This window comes from Heptranchias perlo, chromosome 15 (assembly GCF_035084215.1).
Source record: "Heptranchias perlo isolate sHepPer1 chromosome 15, sHepPer1.hap1, whole genome shotgun sequence".
NCBI classification, from domain to species: Eukaryota; Metazoa; Chordata; class Chondrichthyes; order Hexanchiformes; family Hexanchidae; genus Heptranchias; species Heptranchias perlo.
The window spans coordinates 15,901,140-15,913,816 of record NC_090339.1 but is presented as its reverse complement, the minus strand read 5'-3'; the positions used below and the strand labels follow the sequence as shown (position 1 = coordinate 15,913,816).

General features: G+C 45.0%; 1 protein-coding gene across 1 annotated transcript in view; it reads left to right on the top strand.

Moving 5' to 3' along the window:
- The window catches only part of tnmd (tenomodulin), a 118,305-nt gene that overhangs the window by 49,684 nt on the left and 55,944 nt on the right, over positions 1-12,677 (top strand). The window lies entirely within an intron of this gene.

Below are 12,677 nucleotides of genomic sequence, written 5' to 3'. Positions count from 1 at the left end.
TGATAGAATTAGATAAAGTAGAGAGGGAGGAGGCTCGTGTGGAGCATAAACCTGTTGGGCTGAATGGCCTGTTTCTTTGCTGTACATTCTATGTAATTCTATGTAATAAGTTATCACTTTCTTTGTAAACTATTAATCAGATAATTTGGGTGCAGTCTCAGCACTGCTGCAAACTGATTCCCTTTGCAGAGTCAAGATTGCATGGGGTGAGAATTTCTCAGCAAATAAATGAATTTTTAAATAATTTTCCCAACTCTTTTTGGAATTCTTCCCTGTACTCTTCAATCAGGCAGTGATCGGCACATAAACAGTTATTTCCGGCAGCTACAGACATCGCCCAGTGCTAGGTAGCTGGTGGCTGTATGACAGATAAACTTCCTTACCACCAGGAGCCAAAAGATCATCGAAACTTTAAAATCCAGGTCATAAGCCATAATTAAGAACTATAGCGTGCACAAAGCTGGTTGTTGGAGGATATTTACCCACAGCAGATGACACAAAACTTGGAAGTGTAGTGAACAGAGAAGAACCAAAGGTGATAAGAGGAAAAACTTTTTTACACCGTGAGTGGTTAGGATCTGGAATGCCAGGGGGGGATGGGTGGAGGTAGATTCAATCATGGCTTTCAAAAGGGAACTGGATAAGTACTTGAAAGGAAAACATTTGCAGGGCTATGGGGGTGGGGTGGGGGAGTGGGACTAACTGGATTGCTCTTGCATAAAGCCAGCACGGACTCCTTCCGTGCTGTAACCTTTCTATGATTCTATGATTCAATACCTCTCTCAGGCAGTAACACAAAATGGGCATTTTCAGATCGGCCATCCATTAGATGCTTCGTCTGATATTCAATGCCATTGACTGTAATGCAACTGAATATAGGGTGGGCATATAACAGGTGGTAGATGAGATACCGCCCGCTTTGCGCTACCATCACCCCCACCCACCTAGAGTGATTTCTACCCCTACATCTTTTGCAAACAACCAGACTTTTGAACAGCATAGCAATGACTGTACTCAGAACAAAGTAAATCTTTATCTCCTGCAGCCTTTTGTGGGAGTGATAGAAAGTCTATTCATATTCTTAAGCTGGAGGCAGATGTTACATATAACAGCCCGGAATTTTCTCTGAGTGGCGAACGATCGGCGCCCACCGCTCATTAGCTCTAAACTTGCCCACAAACGATCCACGGGCTTTAGTGCGGGAAATTCCTCTAATGGTGAACAACAAAAGTGCAAGGAAAGGGTCGTTCTGTCCCCTCAACCAATCAGATTGAAGCATCCTTGACAAGCCACGCAGAGTAAGAACCAGGAAGTGAAAGCTACAACAGTAAATTCAATGTAAAATCAGTTAGAGAAAGTGAAATAAAGAGAGGGTAAGAAATATTGAATTAAAAGACAGAGATCAAAGAGAGAGAAATAAAGAGTAAAAACTAAAAAAAAATTGTTCATAATTCTCCAACAATAATTAAAATCGGAAGTAATGATTCCACATTTTTAAAAGTTAATTTTAAATGCCAGAGAGGTTGTTTGGCAGTCATTAAGACTTACCACACCCTTAAAAGTTAGTTTAGACCTAAAAAACCCAGCGTACCTTTTTCTGGAGAGATTAGTTTGTTTCCAGCTGGGCAGAAGAGCAAGTTCGCGCTGGTCCATTGATTCAGCCGGCGAGCTGTGCTTCCCGCACAGCTTTCGGAGGAGCAGGGAAAATGTTAGAGCAATTTCTGGATTTCCATGTTTGACAGAGTATGTGCGTTCATTTGCCCTGAAATAACGATGAGCCCTGTCAGCATCGCTGTTATTTTATGAGCAATTTCGGGACCAATATGTATTACATATCTCAGTTCTGGGAAAATATATCTCCTATTTGTGTATGTTTAATTTCCTTTGTTAATGCCCAACTTTACCCCACCAGTTCCTGATTTGCCAGCTCCAGTACATCAGTCACTCGGAGACAAAGCCATGTCAAATTTCATTGGCTTCCAGAGACCGTTCACAATTAGAATTATGTCTTTTTTTAATGCATACTATCTAATTGTGTCCTGATCTGTATGTATCACAGAAAGTGATTGCATTCCAGCCTGAAGCAGTCTTTTAGTAATGCAAAGGAAATTCATGATCTCAGCAATTTAACAACTCCCTCAGTTGCTGCATGGCCATTGAATTCTAAAAAGGCAAATGTTCCTATCATCATCCCAGGACCTAAGGGCAGAAGTAATTGATGATTTAGTTCATTGTCCAGATTATATTATGCACTGTCAAATACAGTTTTTGAGAGGACTGTTTAGAGAACCACAGTGCATATCATCAAGGAAATAAATCTCTCCCCGGACTTGCCAGTCACCCATGCCACTGTGAGGAGAGGCCTAGGCAACAGAGGCAAAGAAAATTAGAGCGAGAGTCTTCTCTGGCCAGCTGTTGCACACCTCCCAGTGGCCAGCGCTATAGACAGAGGCCAGGGAAGAAGTCCTCCATCCATCCTTCTAGCCTTAATTTGGCTCTAGGATTGAATCCAGCACAGATTGATGGCATGGAAGTCCCTACCATCACTAGCTGTAAAGGCCTTTGGTAAAATGAGCAGGGGCAATCTGAACATACTTCCTCATCAGGCACGAGACCACAGCACACAAATATATTTCACCAAGATTAGCCTTATATTGGCAAACTCACTCAGAACAGTCATAAGGAGGTCCAGTGTGGGTAATGGAAACATTCACACAGGTGCAGTTGTACAGTACCTGAGCTGGGCTGCTGGATTCTGCCATAGCTGTTAAAAGTGACTATTTCGCAAGCTGATCGATTCACCAATACAGATGACCTGCACTTCATTGAGTACAAAAAATGTTTTTGACCAACATAAATCTCTGTTCTGCATTGAGAAATGTTGTGTTTATATCCTGAAGTCTTTTGCTCGAGTTTTCGTCAAGGTCATGCAGGAATTTCCTTCATCACTTCTTGAGAATATTACTGCAATTGTTCAGCTCCTTCAAGAAACTAAATAACTTAAAGTCTTTGGCAGTTCAGATTGTATACTGCCCCTTGGAATGAATAGACTGCCCATTTATCAATACATGCTTAGTTATTATAGTGAACTATATGTAATTCATGCTGGGAAAAATTATTTTGAGCACTAGTTTTACCCTATAGCCGCAAGGGAAGAAAGTTCCATCTTTGTATACCTACCTCTATACTGCTTAGTGCAAGCTCATGTTATAACCAGGCAATCTCTCAAACAGTTCTGCTACCTGCAGGGTCGGTGGTCAAAAGAAGTAAAATTACATTGTTGTAGAGGGAGGTTTCCTCAACATTGGTACTAGTGCAAGCTACTGAGTGAAGAATACCCTTGAACATGAACTGTTAACAGTTTCAATGAGAGCACAAAGAACAAGGGAAAAAGTGAATACCCCAGGTCAAGTATTTCTTCTAAACTGTGTCTGACTTTACCAGGATGGTTTTTAAATTAGTAAATCTCTTTACCTTTAAACTAACTTTAATTGTAAATGCCTTGAATAATCTCCAAATATCGTAGTTTCTGCGTGTGTCAAAATATTTCAGCTTCTCTGGAAGCATAAGTATGACGGAGACAACACAAATTAATTTTATTTGAATGCAAAGATTTCACAAATCCATGCTTCAGGTTTTTTCTTGACATTGTGCTATTCAACAAATACTCGTAGGTTTTTCAATTGCATCCTGAAGTCAGGTTCACCAACTGAGTTCTTAAAAGGAACGTTTGTTCATAAATATTCGTAGAGACAAGAAAGTCATATTAAAGTGGAAATAAATCTTAAGCATTGTTCAGCAGAGTCAAAGCCAGTCTTAAGCATTATTCAGCAGTGTCAAAGTATATTTTAAGCATTATTCAGCAGTGTCAAAGTATATCTTAAACATAGTTCAGCAGTGTCAATCTTACTAAGGCAACCGTTATATTTTGAACATCTTAACCAGATCCACCTATTTAAGTATAGTAGTCTGGGACTGGGCATCAACTTGCATAACATTACAGCTGACACTGCTCACTGAGGATTGTGTGCCAGTCACTGAATCACTCCTGATTCGCACCAGGGCCAGTTTGCATCAGGAGTGAGAGAGGGGGAAAAACACTTGTAAAATATCACAATCGTGAATTAAGGACGTGCTGTAAATTTTAAAAAGAAATGGATTGAGAACTAGGCAAATCCATTTATCTTATGAGAATCGCTGATTTTTTTTTTGCTGCCCAGGGAAAGGATAATTAACTGGAGTGAAAAGGTCCATTATAGCTGCAGGAGATCTAGTCTAACCATCCTGTAATGAAATATATAGAAAGAATTCTCATTTTCAAGCACCAGTTTACTTTCTTACCATTTCAGAAGAGAGGAGTGGTTGTTGGAACTGAAAAAAAAATCGATACAATTTCTGACAAGCAGATTAAGATGCCTTTTGAAAGAAAGAACTTGCATTTATAAAACACCTTTCATGACCTCAGGACGTTACAACCATTGAAGTATTTTTTTGAAGTGTGGCCACCATTGTAATGTAGGAAACGCAGCAGCCAATTTGCGCACAATAAGGTCTCACAAATAGCAATGAGGTATTGACCAGATAATCTGTTTTAGTGATGTTGTTTGAGAAGACCCTGCTATTAGAATAGTATCATGGGATAGTTTACGTCCACCTGAGAGGACTTTAGTTTAATGTCTCATCGAAAGACGGCACTTCTGACAGTGCAGCGCTCTCTCAGTACTGCACTGAAGTGTCAGCCTGGATTATGGGCTCAAGTCAGTAGGACTTCAACCTACACCCTTCTGACTCAAAGGTAAGAGTGCTACCACTGAGCCAAGGCTGAAACTTTTTTTGAGGAGTGCTAAAGAGCTCATCCAGTTGGAGTACCTTAGGGCTTTCATTCGTTTTTGTCATATTACCAGTGAATGTGCCATGGCATTGCACATGGGAGTTAAATAACATACAATGTTGACTATTTCGATATTTCCTAAAGAATGTCACATCACTCCACACATAATGGCTGATAAAAGTCAATCATAATTAGGGACATAGGAATTCCTGAACAATAAAAGACCAAGGTCCATCTAGTTCACCTCCTACCATCCTGGTAGTCGCATGATACAACGATACAACGAACATCCCGGCTGTAGTGCTGAAGACTTGTGCTCCAGAACTAGCTGCACCTCGAGCCAAACTGTTCCAATACAGCTACAGCACTGGCACCTGCCCGACAATGTGGAAAATTGCCCAGGTATGTCCTGTCCACAAAAAGCAGGACAAATCCAATCCGGCTAAATTACCGCCCCATCAGTCTACTCTCAATCATCAGCAAAGTGATGAAAGGTGTCTTCGACAGTGCTATCAAGCGGCACTTACTCACCAATAACCTGCTCACTGATGCTCAATTTGGGTTCCACCAGGACCACTCGGCTCCAGACTTCATTACAGCCTTGGTCCAAACATGGACAAAAAAGAGCTGAATTCCAGAGGTGAGGTGAGAGTGACTGCCCTTGACATCAAGGCAGCATTTGACCGAGTGTGGCACCAAGGAGCCCTAGTAAAATTGAAGTCAGTGGGATTCGGGGGGAAAACACTCCAGTGGCTAGAGTCATACCTAGCACAAAGGAAGATTGTAGTGGTTGTTGGAAGCCAATCATCTCAGCTCCAGGACATTGCTGCAGGAGTTCCTCAGGGCAGTGTCCGAGGCCCAACCATCTTCAGCTGCTTCATCAATGACCTTCCCTCCATCATAAGATCAGAAATGCGGATGTTCGCTGATGATTGCACAGTGTTCAGTTCCATTCGCAACCCCTCAGATAATGAAACAGTCCGAGCCCGCATGCAGCAAGACCGAGACAACATCCAGGCTTGGGCTGATAAGTGGCAAGTAACATTCGCGCCAGACAAGTGCCAGGCAATGACTATCTCCAACAAGAGAGTGTCTAACCACTTCCCCTTGACATTCAACAGCATTACCATCGCCGAATCCCCTACCATCAACATCCTGGGGGTTACCATTGACCAGAAACTTAACTGTTCCAGCCACATAATTACTGTGGCTACAAGAGCAGGTCAGAGGCTGGGTATTCTGCGGCGAGTGACTCACCTCCTGACTCCCCAAAGCCTTTCCACCATCTACAAGGCACAAGTCAGGAGTGTGATGGAATACTCTACACTTACCTGGATGAGTGCTGCTCCAACAACACTCAAGAAGCTCAACACCATCCAGGACAAAGCAGCCCGCTTGATTGGCACCCCACCCACCACCCTAAACATTCACTCCCTTCACCACCGGTGCACTATGGCTGCAGTGTGTACCATCCACAGGATGCACTGCAGCAACTTGCCAAGGCTTCTTCGACAGCAGCTCCCAAACCCGTGACCTCTACCACCTAGAAGGACAAAGGCAGCAGGCACATGGGAACAACACCACCTGCTTGTTCCCCTCCAAATCACACACCATCCCGACTTGGAAATATATCGCCGTTCCTTCATCGTCGCTGGGTCAAAATCCTGGAACTCCCTTCCTAACAGCACTGTGGGAGAACCGTCACCACACGGACTGCAGCGGTTCAAGAAGGCGGCTCACCACCACCTTCTCGAGGGCAATTTGGAATGGGCAATAAATGCTGGCCTCGCCAGCGACGCCCACAGCCCATGAACGAATAAAAAAAAATAATGGAGTTATTGACTAATCGTAGCAATCAATCTTTATCAATTAAAACAGACGCAGAAAAAACCCCAGTGGCGGAGAGCTTTGGGAACAATGGGCTCGATTTTGAAACAAAAGTGAGCTGTGTTGAGAGCGGGGGGGGTGGGGGTGGGGGAGGGGCGGGGCAGAAATCCCAGCTCCTACACACCTAAGAACGCACACAACCCAAAGTCATCTGGGTGCACGCGCCGTTTCCGAACCCAGAAGTCCCGCCGGCAATTAAAGCAGCCTCAGTGTGTATCCCGTGCTGTGTGAAACAAGCCATGGGGAACGAGCCGTGTTTCAGCCGGCAGCCATTTGGACATTTAAATCCCTGTTTAACAGATGGGGATAAAAGGTGAGTTATGGCAGCAGGGCACTCAGTTCTCTCAGAAAATGTTTTGGCTGGGAGATCTTTGTGTTTAGATTGAAAATTCATGGTTTCCACTCAGAATTGTTCTGTTTACACATATTTACCAACTTTTTGGACCACCTCAAACTGAAACCATCGGGATGGGGGGGCGTGATGGCTGCGTTCACCAGTACATCCGAGGACGAGGAACATCACCATCCTCACCAGGCACGCCTTACACTGCCTTCACTTGTAACTCCACAACGCAGTGCAACGCCACAGGCACCTGCACAAGAGCACAGAGGGAGCGACGTCGCAGGAGGCACGAACTTCGTCAGAGGGTCTACAGACCAAGTCTCGACTTCCTGGACCTCTCTGAGGAGCAGTGCATACGGAGGCTGAGAGTGAGTCGTCAGGTGGTCGCAGACATCTGCAGCCTCCTTCATGCCGAGCTGCTCCCGGCTGGGCCTGGCGGCATCTCATTACCTGTCGCAGTTAAAGTGACCACTGCCCTCAAATTCTTCACCTCCGGATCATTCCAGGGTGCCACTGGTGACATTGACGGGGTCTCTCAGCCGTCTGCACACAAGTGCGTAAGGCAGGTCACCGACCGTTTGTTTCGTAAGGCCTCGCAATACGCCAACTTCCCCATGGACGACCTCAACCAGACGGAGAGGGCAGTGGGATTCCACTCTGTGGCTGGCTTCCCACGGGTACAGGATGCAATCGATTGCACAAATATAGCAATCCAAGTGCCTCCACACGAGCCAGGACTGTACATCAACAGAAAGGGTTATCACTATCAACACTCACCTCGTTTGTGACCACCGCAAAAGATTTCTTCACATGTGCGCCAGATTCCCTGGCAGCTGCCGCGATTCGTTCATTCAGAGAGAATCCAACATCCTGGGCCTCTTCCACGCACTGAACACTCTTAAGGGCTGGCTCCTCGGGGACAAGGGATACCCCCTGCACACGTGGCTCATGACACCTCTGAGGAACCCCATCACTGAGCAATAGCGTCGATACAATGACAGCCACATTGCCACCACGTCTATAACTGAACATGCGATAGGGCTGCTCAAGATGCGATTTCAGTGCCTCGATCGTTCTGGGGGAGCGCTTCAATACGCACCAGTGAGAGTGGGTCACATTATAGTAGTGTGTTGTGTCCTGCACAACATGGCGCAACAGAGAGGGGTATCGGTTGATGAGGCCCCATCCACAACTGCATCCACATTGAGGAGGAACAGAAGCAGGAGGAGCAGGAGGACGAATAACCCAAGGCCGAGCAACGGCTCACCTGGCTGCTCATGAGGCCAGTGAGTCACTCATATGTGAACAGTTCTAGTAAGATCAGAAAGTGAGAATAGTCCAGTCCTCACACCACCTGGAAAGAGCAGCGCCGACACCAGCAACCAACGCCCCACCGCCGCCCCCCTCCCCCCCGCACAAAACAGCCCTGTAACTACACATACACCCACTGTAAAGTGACCCACTGGTTGGCATCGTCTGTCATGATGAAGCACATGAAATGGCCCCATCACAAAAGCCAATCAAGAATGGGCAAGACATGGCAGTAGTGGTGAGAATGATAACATTTAATGTGACTTTAACAAAAAACAAATAGTAATGAAAAACATGACAGTCTGTCAGACACCCTTGTACATACCCTTCGTGATCACAAATCCTTAGACTTTCTCTTCCGACTACTTCTACGTGGTGCATCCCCTGTAGCTGCTGCAGAGGTAGTGGCAGGTTGCTCATGTCCATGCCCAGACTGCTTAGATGCTTTCGGCCTATGCCCTCTGGGTTTTGGAGCCCGCAAGGACCCCTCCAAAGACTGCTCCACCTGCAACCGTGCAGGGGCAGACTCGTCCACCTGGAGAGGAGGCAGCATTGCAGGTACTGGTTAAGAGGGGAAGGTAACAGGCGAGACGTGGGAGCACTTTGAGTGGCGTCCCCACTTCCATGTCCCCTTTCGCTGTCATCCCTCTCCTAGACCAGGCCCACATCACTCCTACCAACCTGCTGGAGGAGAACAGTTTGGAGAACATGTATGATGCCTTGGAAGCCCAGTTGTAAAGCTTCTGTCTGCCTGTTTAAGATGGCAGAATGTTGTTCACCGTGAGTCCGAACGGCCATTGTCATGGGCTTGCTTGAAGCTCAATGGAGGCTAGCCTTCTCTCCGTCGCAGATATTCCTGCACTTACCTGCGACACTATCTCAGACAGTTGCTCACATCCCTGTGACACTATCTCACAGTTGGTCACGTCCCTGTGACACTATCTCAGAGATTCCCAAACATCTCTGTGACACTATTCTACTAAGGCAGGAGTTGGACTCCTCCATCCTCTGCGCTATTGTAGAGAATGCTCATGGCACCTGTTCCAGAACTTTGCAAATGTGCTGCTGTCCCTCGATCATTCTCCTTTTAAAGGATGGCCCCCAGTGTTCAGCATCTGCATCCAGCTGAGCAGGGCTGGAGAGGAGTGCGCCCACCGATGTGGACTCTCCACAGCTGCCCCTGCCACCAGTGTCTGCTCATGATCACTTGTGTGTGGTGACTCAACAGGTACCAACACAACTTTTTTTTTTATTCGTTCATGGGATGTGGGCGTTGCTGGCGAGGCCGGCATTTATTGCCCATCCATAATTGCCCTTGAGAAGGTGGTGGTGAGCCGCCTTCTTGAACCGCTGCAGTCCGTGTGGTGAAGGTTCTCCTACAGTGCTGTTAGGAAGGGAGTTCCAGGATTTTGACCCAGCGACGATGAAGGAACGGCAATATATTTCCAAGTCGGGATGGTGTGTGACTTGGAGGGGAACGTGCAGGTTGTGTTGTTCCATGTGCCTGCTGCTCTTGTCCTTCTAGATGGTAGAGGTCGCGGGTTTGGGAGGAGCTGTCGTAGAAGCCTTGGCGAGTTGCTGCAGTGCATCCTGTGGATGGTACACACTGCAGCCACAGTGCGCCGGTGGTGAAGAGAGTGAATGTTTAGGGTGGTGGATGGAGTGCCAATCAAGTGGGCTGCTTTATCCTGGATGGTGTCGAGCTTCTTGAGTGTTGTTGGAGCTGCACTCATCCAGGCAAGTGGAGAGTATTCCATCACACTCCTGACTTGTGCCTTGTAGATGGTGGAAAGGCTTTGGGGAGTCAGGAGGTGAGTCACTCGCCGCAGAATATCCAGCCTCTGACCTGCTCTCGTAGCCACAGTATTTATATGGCTGGTCCAGTTAAGTTTCTGATCAATGGTGACCCCCAGGATGTTGATGGTGGGGGATTCGGCGATGGTAAAGCCGTTGAATATCAAGGGGAGGTGGTTAGACTCTCTCTTGTTGGAGATGGTCATTGCCTGGCACTTATCTGGCGCGAATGTTACTTGCCACTTATGAGCCCAAGCCTGAATGTTGTCCAGGTCTTGCTGCATGCGGGCTCGGACTGCTTCATTATTTGTGGGGTTGTGAATGGAACTGAACAGAGTGCAATCATCAGCGAACATCCCCATTTCTGACCTTATGATGGAGGGAAGGTCATTGATGAAGCAGCTGAAGATGGTTGAGCCTAGGACACTGCCTTGAGGAACTCCTGCAACAATGTCCTGGGGCTGAGATGATTGGCCTCCAACAACCACTACCATCTTCCTTTGCGCTAGGTATGACTCCAGCCACTGGAGAGTTTTCCCTCTGATTCCCATTGACTTCAATTTTACGAGGGCTCCTTGGTGCCACACTTGGTCAAATGCTGCCTTGATGTCAACTAACTAACTGACTACTAGACCCACCGAGGTGTGAGTATTAGCGCTGGTGGATGCCTCACCAAGATGTGACGGTGCGCCCTCCGAGGTCTGGAGCTCCTCTGAGGAATCGCCCTCTGCCATCATTGCAGTCGTTGAAAGGCCTGTAAGAGAATAGAAGGCAATATTAAGCATATACTTTTCCATGAGACACAACAGTGACAGGCTAAGGAAAGTGGAAGAAACCAAGGTATAGCAGCAAATTGGAAAAAAGGGAAAGGGGAAACACTGGAGTAAAATGAGGGATTAGTTCAACATAGCCAGCTCTTGTAACTACTGAAAAATAACATTTTCCTCGAGAATGAGCTTATCAGGTTGGGTCTCAAGATCCAACATTGTCAATTGCTCGAGCACCTGTGATAAAGTCATCTCTAGATCCTATGAGAGTTGCTCATTGACTGGGCATAAATTCAGAATGAATTTCATAATATATTCTTAGCTTTAAACCTCGAGAAGACAATAAAAAGCTACAGATGAGTCAGAACACACAGCCAAAGATATGTCATCTGGTATGATCATTATGCCCCCTTTTATACCCAACTGCTAAAATAATACTTATTGGCAATTACTCTCATGTAGTCTTAACAGAAGCATGCAATGTAAAAGAAAAGATTTATTACACACGACCTATCACCATTATGTTATAAGAGACATGCAATATTGAAGTGTAGCATCTCCTAAATAAAGTGAAAATTATTTTAATACATGTAAATTAAGTATAGCATTTTTACTGTCTTTGTGACTGTTTTATTGGGGAATATTTGCTAATATTGGCTTTTAAAGAATGAGATCAAATAAAAAGATTAATTTGAAGGTGTGCACCGATAATGTTCTTTGTAGATTTTTGTTTGTGCTTTGAACCATTCCCTTTGAACAAATTTTCAAAGGAATGATAGGGGTAATATTTCAACTGTTTAACTTTTATATTCATTTATCACCACATGAAAATCTATCCCGTGTAGGTTTATTATGGCAGTAAATCTTTTACGTCAGTGAAAATAAAAAAAATCTAATTGAGGCAGTTATCAGGGCAGATCCAATTAATTTAAGCCAAACTACATATTTCAAATTATGATGCTATAACTCATACCAGGTCTCAACTATACCGGCAGAGTAAAATGGATACAATTGAATTAATTTCTTTATTATGATAAAATGACACCCATCGGTTAAAAAAATAACAGTCACTGCACTTTAAATGTAACTCCTTGTGTGAAGTGCTTAGAGACATTTCAGTCTAATAAGGTACTATGTGAATCCATGATATCAGTAGTCCATTTAAGACAAGGCCATGGAGCTTTTGATACTAACTGAGGTACTGTCGTCTGTGCTTCATTTCAGCCACCTGCAGCTGGTAGATTTGTTTAGTTGCAAAGAAATCATTTTTGATTTGATCGACAGTTTCACAAAAATGTATACAGATCGGGTTCTTCCAAATATGGTCAGCTTTACACTTTCGTATTTACCACCAGGGTTTGATGTCACATCCATTGACATAGGTCATTCTCATCACTGAAAAGATAGAAATGAATTCATTTCAACTAACATCTACATAGGTGTCTTAGCAGATCGCTGGTAGAATTGCAGCGTTCCCGCCTGAGCCATAAAACTCTCTGAAGTGCCTTCACGCCCACAAGTCAGAATATTGCCCCCATAGTACTAGCAATTAAAATGTGATGGGATCGTGATATCTCCATGGCATTGTCAGCCGCAGTTATAATGACATAGCCATGGTAACTGCTTAATTAGCCGGGGGCAAATAATTACAGGATATCCAGTTTGCTGTTTCTTTTCATTTCCTTTTTTAAAATGGTTATGTGCGTTTATGTTTCATTAGCCAGTTTACACAATCCAGTCTCAC